General features: G+C 33.6%; 1 protein-coding gene across 8 annotated transcripts in view; it reads right to left on the bottom strand.

Moving 5' to 3' along the window:
• The window catches only part of si:ch211-170a17.1, an 829,907-nt gene that overhangs the window by 238,806 nt on the left and 576,721 nt on the right, over positions 1–14,380 (bottom strand). The window contains exon 1 of one of the 8 annotated variants that reach the window (XM_073922206.1): positions 14,165–14,275. The exons of the other annotated variants lie outside the window; for them this stretch is intronic. The gene's annotated coding sequence lies outside the window, so the exon portion shown is untranslated. Of the gene's footprint in view, positions 1–14,164; positions 14,276–14,380 lie in introns of those variants that run through there. 8 annotated transcript variants of the gene reach the window in all.

The raw sequence follows: 14,380 nt of genomic DNA, 5'->3' as shown, positions 1-14,380 counted from the left end.
TGCTGTTGGTTTAGGAGAGGAAAGAACAGAAGATATCTGCGTTGTCACTTCTCATCTGACACATGACTAGTAAGTGGCTCCTTGGGCCCTATCATACACCTACAATGCGACGTCAGGCGCGATGCAAGTGTTTCATTCCTCGTTTCAGCCTGAGGCAGGTGTCATTTTCACGTTGTGTGCCACGCTGTTAAAATAGCAAATCCATTTGCACCCATTTGTATGCCCATTGCTGGAATGAAGGTCTAAAAAAAGATGTGTGCACTGCTATCATCAACTAAAAACTGGTCTAAGGTCAATGGTGCAGTTTTTTTTTTTTTGTTATGTGAAAAGACTGTAAGAGATATGCGCATGTACGGCTCCACAACACACAACATGCTGCTTATTACACACAGGGATTCAAAGCAGCACACAAACATCTTTAAATATGAAAAAATAAAGGATTAAAATGTTAAATATTTGTAATATTTTGTTAAATAATTTAACATTTATTGAAGTTTGGCCAGAGGACAAATGATCGTGCCTAACTGAGCCTGGTTTGAGCCTGGCTGGTGAAGTTTTGTTCCTCGCCACTGGCTTGCTTGGTTAATTACTTGTGAAGCTGCGCATCAATGGATTTCCTCTTAAGTGTTTAGACTTTCATCAGTGGAAATTAAAACACACTGAACTGAACTAACCTGAACTTCAACTCTAAAACCTGGACTTACGCAGTTTCAATTTACTAAAACTTTTATGTTAAGCTAATTTGACATAATCTAAAGCGCTATACAAATAAAGATGAATTGGATTGAATATTACTGTAAACATAAATATAACAATACCACTACATCCTTTCACACCTTGTTTACCACAGGAACGTTTTGGTGGAATCCAGCTCATTCTGAAGATGGTTTGTTTGTCATTTAACCACACGCACAAGCAAATCTGTTTTTTCACTAATGAAACATTCTTCTTTTCTGCTTACAACAGGGCTCGAAATTAACTATTTACTTGGTAGCACTTGTGCTCCCAACTTTAAATACTCTGGAGCACCAGAAAAAAATGACTGAGCACCACTGAGCAAATTGTATATTAAGGGATTTATTGTATTTGAAAACAAAATCAATTAGGACTAATAAAAACCTGAAACAACTATCTAACTAATTCTGTAATGACTTCTTGATATTTGGGCAAAAAATCCAAAATTAATGTCTAATAAATATAAAATATTAATGATGATGACAATAATACTAACAATGAATTACATTTGTCATTTTCATGCTGGGGCGAGGCAGTGGCAGGTACGTGAGGTAGTCTTGACCTCACAGCAAGAAGGTCGGTGGTTCGAACCTCGGCTCAGTTGGTATTTCTGTGTGGAGTTTGCATGCACGATGCCTTTGCGTGGGTTTCCTCCAGGTGCTCCATTTTCCCCCACAGTCCAAAGACATGCGGTACAGGTGAATGGGTAGGCTAAATTGTCCGTAGTGTGTGAACGTGTGTGTAGATGTTTCCCAGAGATGGGTTGCGGCTGGAAGGGCATCTACTGCATAAAAACTTGCTGGATAAGTTGGCGGTTCATTCCGCTGTGGTGACCCCGGATTAATAAAGGGACTAAGTCCCTGAATGAATGAATGAATGAATGAATTTTCATGCTGGCTTGAATGTGCTTGAATATGAGTTATCTCCTATATAAAGTCCATCTGTTACTTTATGAAAAATAAATGTATGGTTTGCATCAAACAAAAACGAAGCATTCCAGTAAGAAATGTTTATTTTGCACTATTGTTCTTATTTGCATGTCAATTTGATAAATAATATGTCTGCTACAAAACAAATGAAAGGTTACAATAAATCATTCAATTCAAAGCTGAAAACTGCAAAGCAGTCATCAGTAACTAAACAGGAAAAATAATATACATCTCAAGAAAAAACGGACAGTCAATGCATTTCTCAAAACAATTGTACAAACTGCAAAACCTAGTTGATAACCTACAAAAGTGTGTCACTTGCTCAAAATGGATAGCTCATTCCTCAAAAGCAAGTACTGATGTCCATGAAAGTGTCAGTGTCATCAAGATGAAAAGTCCCGACACCATGGATTATGAACAAGATAGTCAAATGGCTCTGTCATGTTTTCATTAGGACAGTTTACTCTGGACATTTTTTCAATACAATAAAGTCAGATTTTGGTGACACTTCCTGAAAATGCTCAAGACAGCACTATGTACTATTTGCACAGCCATTTGAAAACTACAGTAAAGTTAGACATCCCTGCATTAAGAGAGGTATCTGAGTACAAGACACTGAATATGTATGTTTCACATTTTTACTGCATTTGCTCTTTGCAATTATAATTTATTCACAGCATTGTGCAAAAAAAATAAATACACCCTTATTTACAACAAACATAATCATTCTTTGGGTAGAGCTGTGCACAGCGGTAAATAATATTGCAGTACATATTGGAACTGAACCTACAACACAGGTCTGTAAATCATTCATGAAATTGTTAAAAAAAAAAAGATTTTTTTTTTAATAAAATTTGCTTGACAGATTTTGACAACTAGTTCAACATTTTTGTATGTAATGACTGAAATAATTAAATGAGGACTATTAGTTTGATATGGAATGACTATTCAGCATTCACAAGATCAGTTAATTTTGACTGACATGACATAAGCAAATGATAATGTTATAAATAGCCAAGAGTTGTATGAAAGCAATTGATACATGTCTGAAAGCATTTCCAATTTGTTGGAAGGAATGAGAAACTGCTAATATGATGTGCACAAATGACTAATTGTTTTGAGAAATGCATTAACTGTTGTGCAAATGTAAATAGTGTTGTGAGAAATGCACCAAAGCGACTGAGAAAAAAACTGTAATCAAATAGAACAAAATGTGTTTTAAGCCTTTCTGTGGAGTCTAACAGCACTGAATGATGTAAATTATGTAAATATAAATGTCAAATAATGTATAGTCTTCATTCTATAAACAATTAAACACAATCAATCTTTGTTGAATCTATAAACTTGGAAATTTCTTGGTCTTAATCTTAGTCACAGGTCTTAAAAACACAAGTGAAAATCTTTCACTCCTTAAGGGTAAAGCTTTGCAGTGACTCACATTCTGAAATATGGATCCTTGTCATTATAAACTCGACAACAGGTCCTGCTATGTGACTATTGCGGATTTGCACATTGCGATATCGATGCTAAAACGATATATTGTACAGCCTTAATTTGTATAAGTAATATAAAAAAGATGTTAAATTAACAGCCCTAAGGCATATCTGTATCTATGGATGGATAGGATGTATGGAAGGTTGAACAGAAATGCAAACGGATGGATGGATGGATGGATGGATGGATGAATGGACGGACGGACGGACGGACGGACAGACAGACATAATGATATACAAGCATCAGATGAAAAATACAGACTAGCAACTTTCTTATTATTTTACAAAAGACTTACAACTATTGATCCATGAGCAAAATCCACTGCTAATAAGTGTAAATTAGCTTTTGAGTCAATCCTCTCATGTTTCATTCTTATGTTTACATATTTTTTTTTTACATGATTCGTTGCAAATTCATATTTGATTTCTGCTCTGCACCATCACTGGTCATCGTTCAGCAGCAGCACTGTGCAATCATCATGCAATTAGCACATTAATTCCCACGGCTATACAAAAATACTGATGTCTCACATCACAAACAAATGGAGCTAAAGTGCCAAATCCAATGTCAACCGTTTCACGCGGGACAAAGAATTAGAGCAAACCTCGTCTGTTTAGTCATAGGTGCTCCTTCAATAGCAATTAACCATGGACAACACCACGGCAAACAAAACAACTCGCCGCCGCACACCAATACAGCTCACATTTCTTTTAATTAAAAGTGTGCAAGATCGCGCCTGACATTTTGGCCGTCCCCTGTGAGCGAGTCTTTGGCTGAACAAGACTCATCTGGTCTAATTAAATTGCAACAGAAGCCTCGCGCTGACTGGTGTTGAGACATGTGGTTGACACGCTGCGGTTTTACAATAGCGGCGTCAGATAGTACACTCCTCCTAACATCCTCAGAGGTCTTGAAACGGTTCCAAAAATTCACACTCAATTTTCACCCCCACACCTGCACTGAAAACCTAATAATGGCTATCGCATGCTCCTTCAGAGAAAATCTCCCAGTTCACTAGTATAGGACAGACTCATGAGGGCAAAGTCGCTATGGTAACTTTTATTCTGCATGACCAAAACAATTGCCGACATTTGCACTTGTGTCGATAGCAATTGTAGTCTCAGCAATTCTCAGATTATCATATCAGGGTATATGTAGCAATCCTAAAGGTAATTTCAATACCTTTTTAAGACCTTCTATTTTAAGACCTCATCCCCACTTCTTATCAAGTTCTGATCAGTATCAAACCTTTAATTCAATAAACAGTTGTTAATAAACAGGTGCAGTTAAATAAATCAATGGAGCACAACCATGTAACAAAACTCAGACAAGCTCAGGAGTAGGAATTTTGAAGAAATCTCGATTCAACTCTACAAACGATCTTAATTCAGCTTCTCTACAATTTAGCCAATTATATTTTGTGTGAAACACAGCGACTGCTGAAACACAGACTTTTAACTCACAATCTGACTAAATTTACATTCCGACTCTAATGTTTTTATTTATTTATTTTTTAATTATTAAATATTCTTATAGTGACATTAAATGCTAAATAAATTAGTTTTACCTGCGAATATTTTAGACTTGATATTAAAAATAACATACACATACAGTTGACATCAGAATTATCAATCCCCCTGAATTATTAGACCGCGTTTATTTTTTTTTCCCAATTTCTGTTTAACGGAGGGAAGATTTTTACAACGCAATTCTAAACATAATAGTTTTAATAACTCATTTCTAAAAACTAATTTATTTTATTTTTGCCATGATGAAAGTGACATTTAAAGGCTTAACTAGGTTAATTAGGTGAACTAGGGAGGTTAGGGTAATTAGGCAGGTTATTGTATAGCAATGGTTTGTTCTGTAAATTATCAAAAGAAAAATATATAGTTTAAAAGGGCTAATAATTTTTTCCTTAAAATGGTGTTTAAAAAAATTATAATTGCTTTTATTCTAGACGAAATAAAACAAATAAGACTTTCTCCAGAAGAAAAAATTTTATCAGGCATACTGTGAAAATTTCCTTGCTCTGTTAAACAAAATTTGGGAAACATAAAAAAAAAAAAAATCAAAGGGGGGCTAATAATTCTTACTTCAACTGTATACTGTTCATTGTAAATAAGTACACACATTTAATCAACATCTCAGTGAATATTGCCAATATGTTAACAAAAACACATGCCAAGTTGGGACCTGAAGGTCTGAGTGATGTCAACCTATCCAACAGTGGACATTTATAGCCTGCTGGAACACTTACTGTACTCTTTACTCATTATCTGACATTATTTAATGCTAAACTCTAAAATGCATGCACACACACACACACATTATGATTCCTAGATAAATAGATATAGTTCTTATATATAAATAGATCATACCAGCCAACACTCAAGTTTTTCCCGGGAGTCAAATCAAATCAAATCAAGTCACTTTTATTGTCACATAATCAGCAGCACGTGTGCTATGATGAGTAAAAAAGCTTAGGTGCTGGCTCCAGACAGTACAAAATACAGACAGTGCAAATAAAACGACATTCTCCCGTATTTCAGACCAATCTCCATCCCGTTTTGTTATTTCTCCTGGAAAACTCACGTAATTTAACCCCCCTCCCCCCTCCCCTATTGGTACAGTCTGTAAACATCCCGAGTCACCAACTTTTGGTATAGTGGCTGCCCAAAACTCGCTGCATCTTATTCTGGTTCTCAACTGTGTTATTCAGATTATTCAGATCCTGGATTTTCAGAGACAAATGTTGGCAGGTATGAAATAGATATAGTGCTTATTTATTTAATGAATTTATTGATTTGATTCATTTGACATTTCTGTGTGGAGTTTGCATGTTCTCCCCGTGTTTGCTTGGGTTTCCTCCAGGTGCTACGGTTTCCCCCACAGTCCAAAGACATGCGGTACAGGTGAATTGAATAAATTGGCCGTAGTGTATAAGTGTGTATGTGAATGAGTGTGCATGGGTGCTAGCCAAGACTGGGTTGTGGCAGAAAAACATATGCTGGAGTAGTTGGCGGTTCATTCCGCTGTGGCAACGTCTGAAATAAATAGTAAGCTGAAGGAAAATGAATGAATGAATTGTATCTTAGTCACTTTCTGTCCAAATTCTTTGCAGAAATAAGCTACAGCATACATAACTAGAACCTTATGAGATGTTATAATGGTACAGTACATAACGCACCAAATGAGATTGAGAAGGAAAGTAGCTCTCTTTTATGACTCATATTTTATCCACAGACTGGTTTATAACTTCTTACATTTATGAATTTGCTTGTGAAACAGATCTTGCCTGTGAGCGGTGTTTGACACAGTTGTACCTCCTCATTTTCAATAATTATGGCTTACAGTACAAGCTTGTGAATTACCTGAGAATTACGAGGGAAGATTTTAGTGTGGCATATCAAGGTTTTCCACTACCACTGTGTAAATTTCCACCAACTTTGTTTATTTTTTTTTTCTCTCGGGTTACAAATGAGATCACAAGACGGGTCTGTTTTTAACTAGATGAGTTAAAATCTTACAGAAACATTTGGAGGATTTCATCATCTCCAAACTACATCAATGTTTTGACAGACATTTCAAAAACTGCCCAGACTGAAAGAATGATGCTGTCTTCGTCTGAGAAGACTGCTAACTAAACCAATTCATGGATAATTTGAGACACATATTCAGTTTTTTTCTCTCTCTACTTTCTGTTTGATAATGTTCTGAACTGACTACGCCTGAAGTGTATTGATGCACCAGTCTTGATTTTTCATGGCCAATTCAGACATTCAGGCGGTTCAATTATTACTTTTTACATTTTTTAAGAGAAATACTGTATGCTGGTATAATTTCAAAATATAAATCAAAACATAAGGATTCAGCTTTGTGAAATTGTGTGTTTGTATGACTTTATGAAGCATCCTTGTACAAATTAAAACAGTAGAGATGCAAATCATTCTTCACTCTTTCCGTCTACAGCACTGATGTTTGTTTGTGATGTAAACAAAGAAACTGTTCTGGTGTGTGTATTATACAGAGATCTGTATAACAGAGACCATCTGTATAATAGACCATCTGATCTTTTGCTGAATTTCAAAATGGCTAATTAGAAGTTCAAATCAACACACTTTGAAAGCCTCCATCATCCAGGTTAAGTTTCTGGAGAAGTTTAGGAGCTTACAGAGCTGGGTGCACTTCTGAAAGGATCTAGTGGACTCAGACACGGCTCCAAACAAATCGACGCTGTTTTTCAATCTTCTTAAAGCACGTAAACACAGCTCTTCTCTCAATAAAATTCATGCTAGCCACTTAGCAACAAAGCTAGAGTGACTGGGCATACAGAAGCCCTGCCCATCACGCGAATTCACGTCTGTTGTGAAGTGAATTTGACACTGAATGAAGCGGATTTGATGCACGAATAGCACCAATTATCCACACTTTCCGCGTCTGGTGTAAACATAGCATAAGATTTGTAGAGAGCTAGCTGTCAGCTTTTAAATGGTTAATTCTATTGGTGATTCCAAATATGTAATGTAATCGTAAAATTGTCAAACAGTTTTGGAAAATTTGATGTTTCCCCATTCAGACAGAATGCCTGACCATACTTGCTGAGAGGCGTTTCAAAGATGGCCACCAAGTGACAATTAAGTTACTTGCCTTAAAGGGACTTTGCTCTACCAACTTGATGGAAACACACCTAATTTGTACTGTAGAACAAACTATTTGCTTTCAACTTTAAGAGAAAAACATGGATAATGACCAAAAGTCTAGAACAAAGATTTCACAACTGAGTAAAAAAACAAACAATAACAAAAAATGTAAAAGCATCAGTCAAAATAACATCTTTATTCTCTTTGCGTTCCACAGCAATCATTTGTAAGTGCTGAATAGCAATGGAAGTCATTATACTCTAGCTGTGAAACAAAAGCAGATCTCTGAACTCTCCCCCTTCAAGAGCAGCTGAATATTTCAGTTATTCCGCATGCAGGGGTGAAGAGGGCTCCTTAGCATGCGCTGAGGTCATCTGATATTTAGCATAAGCCTATCTTTGATCTTTAAGGGAAAGACAAGAGTGCAAGATGTAAAACTAAGCGTGATGCACTCCAAGGAAAATATCGATCTGAAATCCAAGTCACACCACCGCCAAAGGGAACAATGCATATCTGAGGCTCATTATATCTCTGTTCAAAGCTCAAAACTTCGCTTTGACCGGACGCACACAGGTTTACCTCAGAGTATTTCTTTGCCATTTGCAACTGTTCCCTCTGCTCAGTGAATCAGACATTAACTGAAGCTGAAACACGTTAACTGTGACAAATGGCTGTGGTATTTAGAGTTGCGTCTCTGTTGTTGGTTTATGCTAATGATATGAAGGTGGACAGAAATAAACTCATGAAGACACATCTATATTCCCTCTCTGAATCAGCAGCTTTACAACCTGTGCTGTACAAACGCATCATGTAGTAAACAAGACTCAAAGTGTTGCAGTGTCACTTGTAATTAGATGTATTTTTTAAATGTTAGTATTAAATGTAATACAGTGATAGTTGCTGTAGGCTTTGGAAAAATGCTTTATGGCAGTATCAAAATGAACCAATTAATTAATTCCAAATAGTGTTGAAGTGAACGTTTGCTAAAAAAGCGAGTTCAGTTTTCTCAGAACCAGATAAACATTATTGTGGCAAAGTTTTATTATGCTGGGTCAGGCATGTACACTGACAAAAGTGTACAAATTACAAACCACAGGAGAGGGTAAATTCTTCAGCAGGATAGCGCTTCTTCTCATATTTCAGCCTCCACATCAAAGGTTTCTGAAAGCAAAGAAGGTCTAGGTGCTTCAGGATTGGTCAGCCCAGTCAACAGACATGAACATTATTGAGCATGTCTGGGGTAAGATGAATGAGGAGGCATTGACAATGAATCCAAAGAATCTTGATAAACTCTGTGTGTCCTGCAAGAATGCTTTCTTTGCCATTCCAGATGACTTTATTGATAAGTTTTTTGAGTCATTGCAGAGATGTATGGATGCAGTAATCCAAGCTCATGGGAGTCATACATTTTGTCTAAGCAAAGCGAGACCTTACTGTCCTAATTAAGTAGTTAAAAATCAAAGCATAATCATATTTTATTTTGGTAAAAAGCGTATTCTAGAGGCCTTTCATATAAGTCACTTCTGATACTAAATGATCAAATAGAATTCAAGTTATTATTTGTAGTTCCTGAAACTTGGATAGGCGACAAGGCGTTTGCCAGGTATTGTATTGCATTTACCACAGCAGTAATACTATTAAATACATTTAATTTAAAAATGTGCATTTACCCTAGCAGTCATGCCAGTTTAACATGTTTCATAAGACTAATTTCTGAGCAATCTGGATTATGTGTAACAGTACCAGGTGAGTTACTGAGCAAGTTTACTTCACTAAAAAAGCCAACATAGGCTTATTGGTAGGATGTTTTTCAGTCTACATTTTGTGAAAACACAAAAACATACTTAAACATTGGTAAAATAAAAGGCAATAACTTGTATTCCTGTTCACACTAATGACATTTAAAAAGACATGCAATATTATTGATAAATAAACAGTTACTTTAAGTTTTTTGCACACGAATACATTTATCTCACCAATCCATTTCCATATGGACAACTTTTCTGGTGGTAAGTTTGCTTTGTAGCTCACTTTGTGTTTTATTAGAGTTGTGGTGCATAACAGAGATGAACACGGTGTAAAATTAAGGTTAAATTATGTTGTCGCAATACGCATTTCTCTTAAGTTGGGTTTTGAAAACACTCTTGGTTAGTAGACATGTACAAGATGGATGTGTACCTGAAATTTACAACAAAAATGTACTCGAAGTAACGCATTTCAGATTTGCAAAATTTGGACAGCGCCGTCTAGTGGATTTGTCATCAAAAATGTGCAACATATCATACAATAAGCATAGCTTTTTACATTTTACAAAAATTTAGGTTTCTAATGACACGGGTGAAAACCATGTACAGTTGAAGTCAGAATTATTAGCCCCCTAAAGTATTAGACCGCTTGTTTTTTTCCCCAATTTCTGTTTAAGGGAGAGAAGATATTTTCAACACATTTCTAAACATAATAATTTTAATAACTCATTTCTAATAACTGATTTATTTTATCTTTACCATGATTACTGTAAATAATATTTTACTAGATATTTTTTAAAACATGTCTATAAGGCTTAAAGTGACATTTAAAGGCTTAAATAGGTTAATTAAGTTATGGAAATTAGGCAAGTTATTGTATAACAGTGGTTTGTTCTGTAGATTATCGAGAAAAAATATAGCTTAAAGGGGCTAATAATTTTGTCCCTAAAATGGTAAATAAAAATTTCAAAACTGGTTTTATTCTAGCCGAAATAAAACAAATAAGACTTTCTTCAGAAAAAAAAAAAATATTATCAGACATACTGTGAAAATGTCCTTGCTCTGTTAAATATCTTTTGGAAAATATTTTAAAAAGAAGAAAAAAAATTGTAGGGGTCTAATAATTCTGACTTCAACTGTACATGAAAAATGGAACATAAAACTAATTGACAATCTGCGCTCTAATTATATTAATTGTTGATGTTTTGCTCCCTCGAGTGTTAAGTTTAAATTTAAAATCGCTTTGAATTGAACGTATACTCTATTTCTAGCAAAAATGTTGTCTAAGACCTGTTTTTCCAATAAGCCTGAATAGAAAAATTGGTTTTAGCAGAGTTGAATGGTTATAGAAATGACCATAATTTCTATGCACAAATCTATTCTTTTCTGCATTGGGAGAGGCATGGCAAATAATATCCAGTAATTGTCAAATGCTCAACCAATGAATATAAAATAAGTGCAGAAAAGAGAACTGCAGCTGTCTGGAAAAGACCACAAAAATGTGCTGAGACCATTACCTGGACACTGAACAGTCCCGAATAAAGAGGCCTTGCACTATTTCACTTAGTCGAAGAACAAAGGAAAGAAGAGGAAAGGAAAGATAGAAAACAGCAGAGGTTAAAATGCATTTAATCATTTAGCAGATGCTTTTACCCAGTGTCTTAAAACTGTGGGACATCACAAGTAATTTATCATTCAAGAATCTACAATCGTCAATCTTAAAAGCACCGCAATGCAGAGTTACAAGCAGTTAAAAAGAAATAAATATGCAGAAATTACATAAAATGTGGAATAAAAATATGCATAGTAAATGTAATTGTAAAAACAATTATTCTATTGTTTGAAAGGTGAAATTATGTCCCTTTGTCATTCAGTGTAAATGATGTTTATATATTTATAAACATATTATCTAATGTAAATTTAATCATATTTTTTAAATGTAGTATTATTGTACACTGTAAAAAAAAAATGATATGACAAAAAAGTCCTTACAACAAATACATTTTTAATGGTACTTTAACTTATTTTAATAGCTAAACAATTTAAGACATTCTTTTAAAAATAAAATAAAATAAAAATATCGAATAAAATGAAGTTTAATAAATTACTTAAACAAATAAATAATGATTCTCTTACATAACTAAAAATCACATGACAAAAAAAATAAAAAAGTCAAGGTTTTTGTGTTACTTTAACAAATTTTAATAAAATAAACAAATACAATAAACTTAAATAAATAAAAAATAAATAAATTACTAAATTGATATGACAAACAGTCATGTCGACAAAGATTTGTATGATACTTTAACTTATTTAAATAATTTAATCATATTTTAACTACATTTGTTTAGTTAAATAAGAATTAACTTAATATTGTAAGTTGAGATGACTTGAATATTCATTTAATTCAATTAAATAATTTAAGGCAGTAAATTTTGTTTTATACTGTACAACTGCATTTGCCAACATTATTTAATCCGCCCAACTAACATGAACAAACTAACAAGAAATAGCATTTTAATTATTTAACTAGAATTAAAAAAGGTTTTTAAATTCTGTGAATATAAATAGTTCATAATGTAGTTAGTACATGGAAAATAATTCATTAACTAACGTTAACAAATATCATATAATTGTAAAGTGTGATCATACATTTTCATATATAAATAAGCACATATTTCAAAAATATACATGAAGGAAGCAAGTTTTAAAGAAAAAGAAATAAAGAGAAAGGAAAAGATAAAGGCATTTGGTCACCGCTCTTTCAGAAGTGATGATGCAATCTACTGTAACCGCAGCAGCTCCATGAGACTGTGGATTGTGAATGGGATAGTGCTGTTTTTATCAGTGCACTGAACATAACACAGAAACAAATTTGCCATATAAAACGTAATATGTCCCCAAACAGACACATTAAATATTGCATCAGAGTAAGCAGACGGAAGTGTGCGCCATTACAAGAAAGAGGGCCATGAATTTGTGTCAAAAAAGGAAATGAAGAGGAATATGTTGCAGAACTGAGCGAGAAAAAGAGATAAATTTTTAATAGATCTTTACAGGTATATATGCGCATGAGTGTATGTGTGTGAGTTTAACCCAGATAAATAGACATCTACCATGTTCTACTGTCTGACCTCTTTTGTTTCACCTTTAAAAAATGTCATGCCCGAACACTGACACCACCTACGGTATTACACACAAAACAAAAGTAAACATGTAGAAACTTAGTAAGAAATAAAATGAATGACTGACTGACTGAATGAATGAATGAATGAATGAACAAATTATTTATTAATAATAATATATTAATTGATTGTTTGATTGATTAATTAATTCATTCCTTTATTTGTTTCTTTCTTAGTAAGTTGCTACATGTTTTACATTTATTTAATAACTACCTAACTTAAAAAAAATACACAAGTGAACAAACAAACAAACAAACAAACAAATAATAAACAAACAAAACAAACAAACAAATAAATACATAAATAAATATATACATAAATAAATAAATAAATAAATAAATAAATAAATAAACAAACAAACAAACAAATAAATAAATAAATAAATAAATAAATAAATAAATAAATAAATAAATAAATAAATAAATAAATAAATTTTTAGGGACAAACAACGATAAGACAGCTGTCAATGTTTACCAGTTTTCAGCTAAATTCAAAATATCTTCAGTTCTGTTTTCACTTTTGCCCTACAGATCGAGCAATTTTGAGAATGAATGATATTTTGTAGAAAGTTAGAAACCGGTAACCACTGACTTCTACAGTACTTATTTTTCCTACTGTGGAAGTCAATGGTTACCGGTTTTAGCTAAATGATTTCAACATGACTTATCCCAATGGGAAAGAACAAATAAAAATATATATAATTAATTAATAAAATAAAAAAAATAGTAGCTCATGCGACAGCAAAAATCTTACACTTAAAAAGATATTTTACGCAAAACTGACAAATTCTGTCATCATTTACTCTTTTTTTTTCTTCTGCTAAACACAATTGAGGACATTTTGTAGAAAGCTGGAAATGGGTAACCACTGACTTCTATAGTATTTGCTTTTCCTACTGAAAGTCGATGGTTACCAGTTTTGAGCTAAATTCAAAATATCAATATATTTTTAAATATCACGCTTTAACAGTGTTAAACTGAAAGAAAGAAGGAAAGAAAAAAAGAAAGAAAGAAAGAAAGAAAGAAAGAAAGAAAGAAAGAAAGAAAGAAAGAAAGAATCACATTATATGAACCAAGACCACACAGGAATAAATGATTTCCACATTTTCACCTTGGAATTATAAGGTTCTATCTGCATTTTGAATGGGTTTTTGCATTCCATAGGAAACAGTGTGTGTGTAACATTTTTTATTTTTATTTTTTAAAGTCTTAAAATGTAAACAACTTATAAAAAGCATCCTATAAAGTAAATACTTTGTCATTTATTAGGAGTGTCAATAACTCAATTTTGACAAAAATGTCAGACAGAACCTTATAATTCTGAGGTGACGACTTATGCCAATTAGGAAAAAAAAGTATCTCATACGACAGCAATGCACATGCTTAAAGGGATAGTTCACCCAAAACTGACCAATTCTGTCATCATTTACTCACCCTTTACTTGTTCCATACTTGCTTGTCTTTCCTTCTTCTGTTGAACACAACAGAGGATATTTTGACGTGAGCTAGAAACCATTAACCATTGACTTCAATCATCTACTGTGCAAGTCAATGGTTACCGGTTTTCAGCTAGATTCAAAATATCTTCAAAAGTGTGTACAGAATACAGAAACTCATAAAACTTTACAACCACCAGGGGGTAAGTAAACA

Source organism: Danio rerio, chromosome 14, assembly GCF_049306965.1.
Source record: "Danio rerio strain Tuebingen ecotype United States chromosome 14, GRCz12tu, whole genome shotgun sequence".
Lineage (NCBI taxonomy): Eukaryota > Metazoa > Chordata > Actinopteri > Cypriniformes > Danionidae > Danio > Danio rerio.
The sequence above is the reverse complement of the archived record's forward strand: the minus strand, read 5'-3'. Positions and strand labels throughout refer to the sequence as shown.